The sequence below is a fragment of the Myripristis murdjan genome, chromosome 19, assembly GCF_902150065.1.
Source record: "Myripristis murdjan chromosome 19, fMyrMur1.1, whole genome shotgun sequence".
In the NCBI taxonomy this organism is placed as follows: domain Eukaryota; kingdom Metazoa; phylum Chordata; class Actinopteri; order Holocentriformes; family Holocentridae; genus Myripristis; species Myripristis murdjan.
In genome coordinates, this window is record NC_043998.1 from 23,426,301 (window position 1) to 23,439,616 (window position 13,316).

The 13,316-nt window shown below is 42.1% G+C and overlaps 1 long non-coding RNA gene across 1 annotated transcript in view; it reads right to left on the minus strand.

Annotated features, from left to right (window-relative positions):
- Window positions 1–10,873, minus strand: part of LOC115377915 (uncharacterized) — a 31,095-nt gene extending 20,222 nt beyond the window's left edge. The window contains exon 1 of the long non-coding RNA XR_003930075.1: window positions 10,719–10,873. This is a non-coding gene — a long non-coding RNA (uncharacterized LOC115377915). The remainder of the gene's footprint in view (window positions 1–10,718) is intronic.
- Window positions 10,874–13,316: the final 2,443 nt, after the last annotated feature.

Here is a 13,316-nt window from a genome sequence, read left to right on the forward strand (position 1 = left end):
TCTGGGAAGTGACTGATTATCGTCTTGCGGTTCGTTCTGAGCCGCTCCACTTATACACATATTATTTATATATTTTAGATTTACAGCCAAATCACCTGCAGATCCCCGACAGCCAATGAGAGTCGAGCTGTGTTCATGTCACACTGGCTTTAGATAATACTTAGACAAATTATCAGTTATATTCACACGACTATAATCCTAATACTACTAAGAAACCCCATTAACAAAAGAAGTGATTATTATTTGTTTATGAAGTGACAACCTTATGCTTTTTCCTATTTGATATGAACCCAGCACAGGTCTATTTTTTAATTTAATTTGATTTTGGTTTTGGGTTGCGCAAGTTCCTGCGGGATTAGAGGTCCTGATGTCAGCAGGCTAATCCCAGCTTCATCGTTGTGCGTGTGAACCCAGAGGACGAGATTGAAGACGTTTGTGATGCCCTGCGTTTTCCAAATCGGTTTGCATTTTCCAGTGTGTCCCTCACAACATGTGTGTGTGTGTGTGTGTGTGTGTGTGTGTGTGCGCACGCAGTTTGTCTTGACCGCAGATCTGCAGGGCTCCCAGCCTTCCCTCTGCAGACAAGCATGTTATCACACATCCTCTTTAATCTGGTGCCAACATCCACTCTAGAGGCTGTTAGTGACACACACACACACACACACACACACACACACACACACATTCTTGCAAGCGCAACACTCCCACACACAGGAAAGCCTTCTTACACAAAAGCACATTTTGTAAATCCACAAAAAGCTGCAAACAATCGTGACAGCTGCTATTACAAACGGCCTCGGCGTGGCTCCCGGTGAACCGCGCGGCTCATAATCTGGAGGTCGTTTTCGTAGTTTCACCTCGCGATAAGAGCTGCCAGCGGCCGCCGCGGCGCTCGGGGGCGTTATCGATCACAATCGCGCGCGACGCTTCGCACGGTCTCCTGGCTTTCTCACTTTCCACAAACCGGTGTGTGAAAATGCTTAGCCCTCTTTTTCCGCTGAATGATCCTCTGGATTTAGGCATGGAAAAGCAAAAGGAGAGCAGCAAAAGGAGATATGTTTTTTTTTTTCTTTTCTTTTTTTTTTTTTTTCCGCCTCACAAAGTGAACTTGAAACCCCAGACACAAAGGCGGCGGATCCCTCGCTGAAGTGGAGATCTCCTCGCAGATGTAATCTCTGTTGAAAGAGGAGAAATCCAGCTTTTTACCGCTTTAGGCTTCTCCAACTCTTTCTGAGCTTCATTTCCAGGTGAAAAAGTTCAGAAAAATCAATTTTCAGCACTAAAAAAAAAAAAAGATTATGAAAACTTCTGGCACTAGATAAAATATAGGATCTTTTAAAGTCCCCCTCCAGCCACCGATTAAACCCCTAAAAAAATCACCAATGTTCATCTTCTGGTCATCAGTGTTACATATTTAGCTGTTTTTTTTTTTCCAGCATCCCTTCATCCTTAAAGCAGCAGATGTACCTCCACACCGTGCATTCATTAAGTATGTGTGGATCAATGTAGTTAATAATCTTTTTTTTTTTCAGCAAATCTCTTAGTTACATGGATATTGTTCATGTGAAGCAGCCATTTGCAGTTCGTCTTGTTGTGTTTTTTAAAAGATAAAACAGGACTGATGCACACACACTCACTTCTACCTTCAGCAGCAGAGTGGAGGTAGAAGTCAGTCGAGTCAAATTTTAGGGGACGTAAACATCAGAAACACACATTTTTGGAGTGGAGGGGGGCTTTAAATGTGCTGCGGTGCGGTGATTCGGCCGGATAACGTGAGATTCGGTTTGTCCTGGATCTCCTCGGGTTCAGGTGAGGATCTGGGGCCCGGTGTACGTCGTTTGTCCACCTCAGGGCCGTTTTCAGGTTTTCACGCCTGCAGCTCGATGCCCCTCGATTCCCAGGCGGAGGAGGAGGAGGTGCAGAGCGTCTTAAAAATGCCCTTAAACTGTGAAATGTAAAGTCTCCTCCAAACCACATTGTCCTTAATGGGAGGCCGCTAACTAGAACCATCTGTGTGAAGCATGGTTCTCTCTCTGTGTCTCTCTGTCTCTCTCTCTCTCCTCTTAGCAACATTGCAGCGTTTCTCTTGTTCATTTTGTACATGTCAGCTGTACAGTGTGTGTATCAGTGTGTAAAGTAAACATAACGGTGGATGATCAAGTGGTCTTTACGTGCTTTATTTTAAAAAAAAAAAAAAAAAAGGTCATGTAATTTGCATTCTGAAAGTTTATTTTATTTCATTTACATATTTTTTTTTTCTCCATTGAGGTCAGGCATTATTGCAACTTGATATTGGCTTGCAACTGGATTAAGAACTGGGTCATTCCATGTAAAATCAGCCAATTCAGAAAAAAAAAAACCTCAGAATCAGCTGATTTTTTCCCCCTACAATATCTTTTGCATATTAATTGAAGCTGTACAAATTTTCCATTCATACTATAATATTTTCTGAGTTACAGATCCTCAAAGTCCATACAAGTAGGTCCAAATTTCATGCTTCTTTGTTCACATTGTTTTTTTCTGACATTTTTGATCCTTATAACTTCATTCCTAACAGAGATCGCCACATGAAACTTTCAGGGCTGAGAAACAAATTCGAGCTCTGTTCAAAACTGCAACCAGGTCAGTTTTACATCCATCCTCAGTGTCACAATCCTGAGCCAAAATCTGTTTTTTTTTTTTTCTGTAATCAACTTTGAGCATCAATATGTTGGGAAAAGTGAAAGTTTCAGCAGCAGAACTGGAGCAGTTTCATGTCGGTGACTCAGTGAGACAGAAACAAGCCTTGGTGTCCTGCAGGTGTCGTGTGTTTTCTCATAATTCATCAGAGAAAACTGGAAAAAGTGCATTGTGGGGAAACGTTAAAGGCTCATATCACCATGTGGGACAGGCTGCTGGTTAAAACAAGTTCTGACAGATGAAAAGTCTCATTTTAGCTTCATTTTGAGACGAGGCTCATGTTTCCAGCTGTGATTCCTTCTAAAACAGGCATATTTTGACTCTCACAAAATGTAAAACTGGAGATTCCCTTCTACAAACCTCATAAACCTTGCAGCAAACATCTCAAGAAATACAAACTAAAAAAAAAAAAAAGTCAAAACCCCACAGGACTTGTGATTTCCATCAGTATAGCATCCTCCATTGTTAATCCTCAATAAAGCATCAGCACTGTCATGTCGGTCAGACAGGGAGGTGTGCAACTGTTTTGGGTGTCAGCTTCTTCTGTGGTGGTGGAGGCGCTCTGATGAGACAGGGGGAGGTTTCAATTCCAGGTTCAGTCTATTTCCAACTCTGCAACTTCCACATTGTTTTGAAAAAGTTTTGAAAAGGGAGAAGAAACCCAGCGCGTGGGTGAGACAAAGGGAACCCCGCGGTGCTCATGAAAACCTCTCGCCCCACAAAGAAAATCAATAAAATGCATAAAAGAGTAGAGTCAAACAACAAAAAGACATAAAATCCAAATCGTGTGAGAGGGCAGGATTGTTGAGATTGTTGAGAAAGAGAGGACAACATCGAGGAGGGAGGGAAAGTAAAAACAACAGAGAGGACAGAGCAGAGAGACAGGAAGGGGTTCACGACAGCAGCAGCGTGCACACACACACACTCCAATTAAAAAAAAAAAACAGCTGATGTCACCCGGTAAGTGGCAAAACAAAGCTGTTAGCTGCGTCTGGAGGGAGGAGGCGGCCCCTCGGCGCGCGGCCCAAGCAGACGCTCCATCATCGCCGTAAAACGCGCCGTAAACACGCCGTCTGAGATGCAACACGACGAGAGAGGAGGCTAATGAAAGAGCTCGGCCGGTGGAAATCACAGGAGCCTCCGAGAGCAAAGATTACGGCTTCAGACGGAATGAAGACGCGATGATGGACGTTCGGTTCGGAAAGTGGCTGCAGGGAAACTCCACCATGTTGGAGGACTGAGAGTTAAAACCTCCTCCTGTCGGGGCCTCTTGTGTTAATACACACAAATACACACATCTGTTATTGTAAATACACAGCCCCGGAGTAGAGATCCAGCTTCAAACGTCTACCCTGAACGCCCTCTCTTTCTCTATTTGAATATCAATCTATATACACTAGGCAAAAAAAGTTCTGCACCGCTTTTTCAGTCTATATTTCTCCCCTTTATTTATACCCAATAGTGTTCCTGCATTTCTGGAATGAGTGACACCGGTATTTGTGTGGGAAGCGACCAATTTTTTTTTTTTTTTTGACAAAATCCCCTCCAATATTTTTTCAGTTGATCATTTCTTCCATTTATCAATACCGATTGGTGTTGTCTTTTATACCGTTAGAAAGCCTGATTAGTCCCCTTTTCAATGAGAAATAAGTTGTAAGGATTGTCAATCAATTGGTATGACCAACATGGCTAAACATGTCCCCTCGCCCCCTTTTTGAGGGGGGCAAAATCCCATTCAGTGTGTTTTCAGTCGATCAGCATGAGGAGGAGGTGTGAAGCTGTCATTGCTGCAAATGGAAGCTCCACACGCTACTAAGGTCCAGTAGAAAATGAATAAAATAAATTATTGTGCTTCCCACCTGTTTAGCTGTGTTGCCTCATCCTTACAGTTATACCCTATTGTAAAGGGGACTGGCATTCCAATAGTATAACTCACAAATCCAATTGTCTTATCACAGGTGGAGAAATGATCCACTGAAAACACTTTTTTGCCTAGTATATATATATATATATATATATATTAAAAAAAAAAAAAATCGAAGAAAATTCTGGTTGATTGAAATTCAAATCTGACCCTGTGTATAAAAGAGTAGGCGAGGTTTAAATATAAATCTGCTTTAAATTTGATTTTGTCCTCTGATTGAATGCTTCATGCACCACCTGATTCTATAATAGCCAGCTGGTAAAAATTCATAAAGTCATGGTGCACTGCCAAAAAAAAAAAAAAAAATCTCCATCTCCATCAGCTCAACTTGTTTTAAACCTTTTTTTTTTCTTATTCAGCTGTCATTTTCTCGATCCGAGTGGCCTGATCTTCCTTGTTTCAACATGTTTCAAGAAATAAATCCTGAAATAAGAGAAACTGCTTTGGAGACACGAGGGATTATCTCATCCCACTGGCTGATTTAGAGAAACAAAGATTTTAAGCCTGACTATGAGATGAAAATGACTTCATTAAAATGACTTGGTGCCATGCACGTTTTTCCAGTTTACCATTTCATCCCCACATTCAGTGTTTTGAAATTCAAAACAGCAGCGAGCGAACGAGCAAACGGCATTTCTGACGTCCAAAGACCCGACAGCCGACGTGCTGCCAGATGTAAAATGCATGAAGGCTTCCTCGTTTTGTTGGTCGCCTAATCCTAATCAGACAGAAACTGTTCAGACGTTTCACTGCCACATTCATTATCCTGCAGCGAGCGTCTCTGGGTCTCACAATGATGACATCATACGAGGGTGACATCATTGGTGCTTGAAAATCAGGAGCTCAGGATCAAACTTCCCTCTGACTGCAGTTTTAGAAATGTTGTTTGTTTTCATGCTGTTACGTGGCCCAGTTTTTTGTCTTAATCGCTTTTAAATGGGTTTAACTTTATAAATCACTTTTCTTAATGTAACCGTGTTTCATGGTTACATAAAGAGCATCATTTGCATCTTCCTTTTCCAACATGACAGAACACAGAGAGCAGGAGGTGAGAGATTTGTTTATTCGAATATTTTTTAAAAAAGCCGCGACCAGCAGCTCTGTGGCTCGCTCTGATGGCTGGTCAGAGGTCAAACGTGAGCATGTGTGTGAGTGTGTGTTTGTTCATGTGATTTGGGGGCGTGGCAGTGGGAGTGGCCTATAGCAAAAAAGGTGCATAACTTCCAAATAGATTCACAAACTTGCACATGATTTTGTGGAAACGTTGGTCATAGACAAAAAAAAATCTAATTAACTGTTAATGCCAAATGGTAAAAAAGGGGGCGTGGCAGTGGGAGTGGCCTATGATAAAAAATGAGGGTGCCCTAAACATAAGGGGGCGTGGCCTATAATAAAAAGGAGGGTGGCCTAAACAAAAAAGGGGGCGTGGCAGTGGGAGTGGCTTATAATGTAAACGAGGGTGCCCTAAACAAAAGGGGCGTGGCCTATAATAAAAACAGGTGTCCTAAACGAAGGGGGCGTGGCCTATAATAAAAATGGGGGTGTCCTAAACAAAGGGGGTGTGGCCTATAATAAAAAGGAGGGTGGCCTAAACAAAAAAAGGGGGCGTGGTAGTGGGAGTGGCCTTCAATAAAGACACACAGAACTTGTAAACAAAATCACGTAACATGGACAAACTTTGCAGAAAGACACACACACACACACACACACACACATAGATATATGAAGGTTAGCCGATACTTTAGCCCCGCCCCCTTTCACAACTCATGAACCGGTTGTCATGGAGCCTTGCTGGAGGCTTGCCATAGAGGTCAAGTGTGTGTGTGTGTGTGTGTGTATGCATGGATGTCGTCACAGATATTGCAAACTTGTGCTTGTTTTTTAGCATCCTGTTGCTTCTATATTGGAAAACAACATACATTCATAATGTTTTCCATCAAATAAAGCTGCTTTCCTCCCCCAGTTAAATTGCCATTGGCTGAAATATAATTATTTGCCCTGTCTTTTCATTATGTGATTAAAAAAAAAAAAACCTGCGACACTGCTTTGTGGAGAAAATGGATGTATATTAGGTCATGCAGGGGCATTTTAAAGCCAGATATTCCAATTTTTGCATCAGAAGCAGCTGTAAACTCGGCCGTGGCTCAACCTCTCTGGTGTTAACAAAGAGAGAGAGAAGAAACCAAACCCAGCGCCCAACACTGACTTAACAAAGGGAAGTCAGGAAACGCTCGCCCCATTAACGCCCGCAGATCTTCAAGATCCACTCCGTTAATTTAGAAAACATGTTGGACTCCCAACAAACAAGTAAACAATGACGCTCCAGATGAGAGCGAACACAAATTATCACATCAGTGCCAGATTATAAAGACGTCGTAAAAAAGATGATATTTTATTTCGTCAGATTGATTGTTGGGAGGGTTTTCAAACCCTTACAGATTTTGTTGTTGATCTTAAACGTTCAAACACTCAAAAGGACCCGTTATATGCAGATAATCCCAACAAAGCAATCCTGACAGTCACATCATCCATCACGTCCACAAAAACGAACATGACTCATTTGATTTTCCCTCCCAGAAACACTTTCTCAGACAGGCTGATGAGCGTCGGGCGCATGTGAAGTGTTCCCGGACGAAACGTGGACAAACATTTATGAAATAAGAGCCGCCGCCTTTGAAGCTCCAGGCCCGGAGCCGGAGGAGACACGACAGGCTTGTGTTCGGGCGGAGGGGAGGGAAGCCGCAGCCTCTCAGGGCTTGGATAAACAGCGGGGCCCGGCTCGGCCCCCGCGGTGCCAGCTTTCCAAAACACGTCCCGCGAGACATCACTCTTCTCCCTGTGCAAAAAAAAAAAAAAACTCTGCTTTCTTCTGCTTCAGCTTTGAATTATGAAGCCTAAACAATACTTCTTAAAAGATGACAAAGAATGACAAAGTATCCCGGGCAGAGGGAAAGCACGGAGTCGCCATAACAACGTCTGGAGCGTTCAACTCACTGCGGTTTGTTCCACGTGTCTGATCTAAAGCCGGCTCTAATTTGGTACCATTTATGCTTTTCTTTAAAAAAAAAAAAAAAAAAAGTAATAAGCATTGCACAGCACGGGCTGACCGAGCATGAACTGTATGCCATGTTTCAGCGATGCATGCAGGTCATACACTCACACACACTCACACACACACACACACACACACGCTGTTCAAAGCTCATTTTCACCAACATCAGTGTGTGCAGCCGTGGAAAAAGCACTCCAGTAATTCACTTTAATGTGCAATTACAACCGTGCAGGGATCCCTGAGGGGTTATTTCTGACAAGCTGCAGGAAAAAGAGACAATCTGTAAAATCAGCTGTGCAGCAGCAGGACAGGACAGGAAGGAAGGAAGTGTGGAGCGAGAGAGAGGACGTCCCGAGCTGCTGAGGGAAAAGCTGCGGGGACACGCTGGCTTTTGACTTGTGTTGTTACACGAGCAGCATCTTGTTTTCATTACCTGCTGCTCATGTCTCTCTCTGCTGCTCTACAAGTCTTAACTTCCCCCTCTAACCTCCCTTTCTTTATTATTGTTCTTTATTATCTTTCTGTCTCTCCCATCAGCTGTTGCATCAGTGCAGTTGAATCATGAAAAGCAGACACGGTGTCCCCTGATGCGTTGAGGACAGAAGTCGTGTTGCGTCGCTCTCTGCAACCCGAAGGCGACCTCATCGATTAGAATGGGAAACATTCAGCTGTTGTTGTTTTTATTGACGCTCACTGGCTTTGTTTACCGTTGACACAAGGTGTAACGACGGCTCCGCTCAGCTGACCTTGATTCTACATTTACAGCTTCTGTCTCAGCCCAGTTCAATAAATCCCCTGTTAGAAACCCGGCGGTTCATTTAAAGTGCGGAGGCCTGTGGGATCAGCTGATTTGATTATTTCTGTTATTTGCTCGGTCAGTTCTGTTAAACTCCAAGGTCTGATAGATCTGACGTTTTTGATGTGATTATTCTGTGTTTCTGATTTGCTTAGCTTAGAGTCTTTAATAAGCTCCTTGATCCCCATGATTTGGTGAATTTAATTGCTGTTGTTCGGTGTTTCAGTATTGGCCACTGTGGCCATGATATGGTTGTATTGTCCTAATGTCATCATGATGTTAACTGTGGCTTGTCTTTTGTCTTTTGTTTCTGTTTTTTTTTATTTATTTATTTATTTATTTTTATTTGTCATTGTATTGTCTTGTTTTCTGTTTATTGGTTTTGTTTCTGTGTATTCTGTATATTGTTGAGTTCATGTTTGTTTATGTGTCTGGACCCCCTTGAAAACGAGATGATGCATCTCAAGGGGTTTATCCAAATAAATACATTTCAGTTTCAATAAGGTCAAATCCACACAACAGCGCCATCTAGCAGCAGTACAGCTGACGTCAGATGAAGGAACAAACTTGCTCCACTCAGACAGAAATCGAGAAAAATCAAAGCCACTTCTTCAAGTCTTTACTTAATACCCTCAAACACAACAATTTTCACCATTTTCTCATGTTTCAAATTCAGTTTCAATCTCAGTTGCTACTTGTTTAAGAACAACAGCCACTGAACTTATATGAACATTATACACAAGTTTTCTACCCAAAAGTCACCGTATAACCTTACAAACACTGTGACCCGGTCTATAGTTCATTACTGCACTGCTTTTGACCGAGAACTTATCATTGATAATTGTGATCAAGTTATTTTTTTTACATATTTTGGAGCCTCCTGGAATCAGCAGACAAACAAAAAAAAAAACTACATGTAACTCTGTTCTCTGCACACATGGTTCATAATCCATGTCCTGGAATTACGAGTCCATGCACACAGATTACGGCCCCTGTTCTCTGAAGAAAAAAGTCACATGGATTGCAAATCTGAAGGCACAGTCTGCAGATCCAAAGGCATGGATTCATAATTCGAAAGCACAGATTATGAATCCAGTGAGGGTTACAAACTCCGGGCAGAGGTTTCTAAACTGAGAGGGCAGATTGACACATGGCTCTGGTTTTTGTCGGCAGACCCCAGGGGAGATGGGGGGGGCTTGCATGAAACGTTACTGAACGGATCTACACACACCACACACACACACCACAACAAGCTAATTGTCTTGTTCTTCCTCGGCTGATTATTTATGGGCAGTTTGGTTCTGCAGTTGAGCTCCATTATGGCGCCGGCTGCGGTTACAGAGCCAGGAACTGCAAAGTCTCTCTCTCTGGCTTTGTTTCTCTCTCTCTCTTCCCCGCTCTGTTGCTCTCACGTTCAAATGTAGGCATATGTAAACACACTTCACACACGCACACACACATTTGTACTGTACTCAAATTGCAAATCATTAAGTGTAATCTGAACCGCGGTGCTCAGCGCTTCACTCAATTAGGCCGGCGAGCTCCGTTTCCTCCGCTGTGACCTGCATTCGCTCTGACCTGCACTTCACACCGCCGAGGGGAAATGACTCGCGCTAATTAGGCCGTGCTGCGCCGCCGCCTGGCGTTTTTTAGGAAAGAGCAAACACAGCAGCAGCAGGGGCCTGCAGGCAGAGCCGTGGGCTGCTCAGTGTGCAGGGCCTGCTGGGAAAACAGAGCCACGGCGAACGTTTAGGCTGTGGATTAACGTCGCAAAGACTCTCTCTTACCGTGACAAACCCTTAGCATGCAGGGTTAGTGTGACCTGACCTCCTCTGTAATTCAGATTACAGGTTCAGACAAATATTTAGAAATTATGATCGGGTTCAGGTCACGTCGGCGTTATTTCAGTGACAAATGATGCAGCTGCTGTCTTTTCTGGGCAACTTCCTGTACAGTGCCGGAGTTTACGTGATGACGCTGAAGGCAACACGTAGGCTATTTCAGGTGGTCAAAGTGAAATCCGCTTTCTAGAGTGAGTTCGGTTTGTCGGCTGCAGTTTGCAAACACAAATCTAACCCTAGGAAAGCTAAGCTCCTTTCCTAAAATGACGATGGAATGAGACGACGGCACGAGATGTAAAACATTCCTTTGCTGTCCTAGAATAAAAAGACTCTTCATCCTCCTCCTCTCCCTCAGTTCTCGAAAGCCAAACCGCAGATTCTCTCTCCTTGCGGATCGAGGTTTGTCCGCTTGATCTTTCGCCTCACCAGATTCTCCTTTTTTTTTCTGCATGTGATTTTCGTAGCTTCTGATTGGTTGTGGTGCTGCCGATCTGGCACCGTGCTGCGCTGTGATTGGCCGGGAGCTACACACCCACTGTCCAAAGGCCGACGCCCACAAGAAAAACCAGGCGGAGGGCAGAGTCTCTGCAGACACACACACACCAACACACACTGTTAGTGGCTCACAAGTCAGGATTGAGAGGGATTATTTTTGTAAGAATCTATACAAACAATACAATCCTACTCATTCTGCCTTTAAGTGCATATGGCTTAAGACACTACAACACCTTAATGGTATGTTTTTATCAGAAGCAGTGAGAATTTCACAGAGATTACCACTGACATCCTCATTTTCCCCGTTTATTACAGAGGTAACCAATCAGTGTCGGTCGACTGATTAATTTGTAAGTTATAATTTAAGATTTTTATTTGGCAAGCCATGTTTCAAGTCTGGTTTATTCACAGCAGCGGGGAGACAATGCAAATCAAATAACAAAAAAAAAAAAAAAAAAAAAAATCCATCTTAACAGGTCATTTACTCCCATATTTAGTATTAAAAATCTTGTTTTTCTTCAAACTTCTTTGTTCCCGATGCAGTTTTTAAGGATTTTTTTTTTTTCTGGGAGAAATTATAGATGTGTTGAAACAAGGTGGAATAAGGCAGATCAGCCGTCTAGAATAAATAAAAAAAATAAAAAAAAAAGACACTTGATTCAAGAAAATTCTGGCTAAACAAGCTGATTAGTGTTGGAGACAAGTGGGATTATCTCATCCTGTATGCAGATTTTTTTTTACCTTATTTGAAAAAAAAAAAAAAAAAAAAGATTTGAGCACTGAATATGGGAACAAATAATTTATTAGGATGGATTTTTGTGCAACTTTTGATTTCCACACACAGCTAAAGCGTCACACTGCAGCGTCTGGACGGGAGCCGGGCAGACTTCAAGGTACAGTGACATGATTTTTTTTTATCCAAACATGTGCAAACACAGCTCCCCCTAGTGGCAGATGGGAGTCACTGTCTGGCACAGAGGTGGAGTGAGAGCTGAATCATATGAAATGTATCAGGATAAATATAGAAGTGTCACAGCTGAGTAACGTCTGAGGAGTGACTGATATCTAATACAACCACTGACAGGAGTGTGTCCGTGCTTCTCCATCTGTCCGTCTGTGTGTGTGTGTGTGTTTGCATGAGGTGTGTGAGTGAGTGAGTGAGTGTGTGAGTGATGTCGATGCAGCCGTGTGACTGCTGGATCACGTCGAGGCTTGGGAAACGGGTCAGTCTGGAGGCTATTTACAAACACAGCGGTGGGAATTAAAAAGTCAAAGGTCGGACCTGCAGCATGACCTCATTTTATTATGATGTCAAAAGTTTTAGACTCTCTCTGGTCTGCGTGAAATTTGTTGTGTTTTATTACATCTATTTTCACTTTTTAATAAGCATCTGTGTTGTGCAGCTTTGTCCACTATCTAGGTTTTCCTTGCAGGGCTGCAACATTCAAATGACCAAATGTTAACAGACGTGAACAGACATGCACAATGAAATCACATTTTACAGATGCAGTTACTGCACAAGTCCCTTTTTAAATACATGCTTACTGAAATATACACTTCATTATCAGCCACTGACACCAGGCAGGGTCTGGTAACTACTGCGGCTTTTTCTGTTTCAATGAGCTGATTTTGTTGGTAATACAGCCTTAATACAGGATTTATAAAAGTATAAAGTATATAGGCAAAGCAAGGCAAGGCAAGTTTATTTGTATAGCACATTTCAGCGACAAGGCAATTCAAAGTGCTTTACATCGAGCATAAAGGCATTAAAACAATATAAAAGCAACACAAGAAAACATACATAAAAACAATTAATATAAAGAAGCTAAAAGGAGAATAAGATGATAAAGCAGGACATTGAAAGTTACAGTGCAGTGTAAAATAATTAAACCTTAATGTGGTTTAATGGAAGGCAGTGGCAAACAGAAAAGTCTTCAGCTGTGATTTAAAAGAACTGAGAGTCGCAGCAGATCTACAGCTTTCTGGGATATAAACCAAGAACAAAACGGACTGAACTGACATATTAAGATTATATATTAGTGCAACTGCAATATCTGCAATACTTGTCTATTGGTAAATCAAGTTATTTTACTGGAAAAGGGCCACTTTAAAGTAAAGTGTAGGGTTCAGCTGATATGGAAAGGCCAGTATCAGTTATAATATTTTTTTGGCTGACAACATCTGACATTTTGTGCTGATAACTAGTATCTTTAAACTGGACTATTTCTATTATTATTATTATCATTTTTTTTTTTTTTTTAAATCCCAAAATAGGAAAGATCAGTTGAGAAAAGTTCAATTTCCTAAGTGCATTAGAGAAGATAAATATAAAGATAAGCTCTTTATCATCCACAGATTTGTGCAAGTTAAAACACATCACAGTAAATCACAAAAATGTCTAAATTATGAAAACACACAACATGCACAGTACAAACAACAAAAACAGATGAGTTTATCAGAGTTGTTGCATTTAGTATGAGACTTTTTGTAAATGGCTGGTTGCTGCAGCGGCTCTACAGCGCCCTCCTG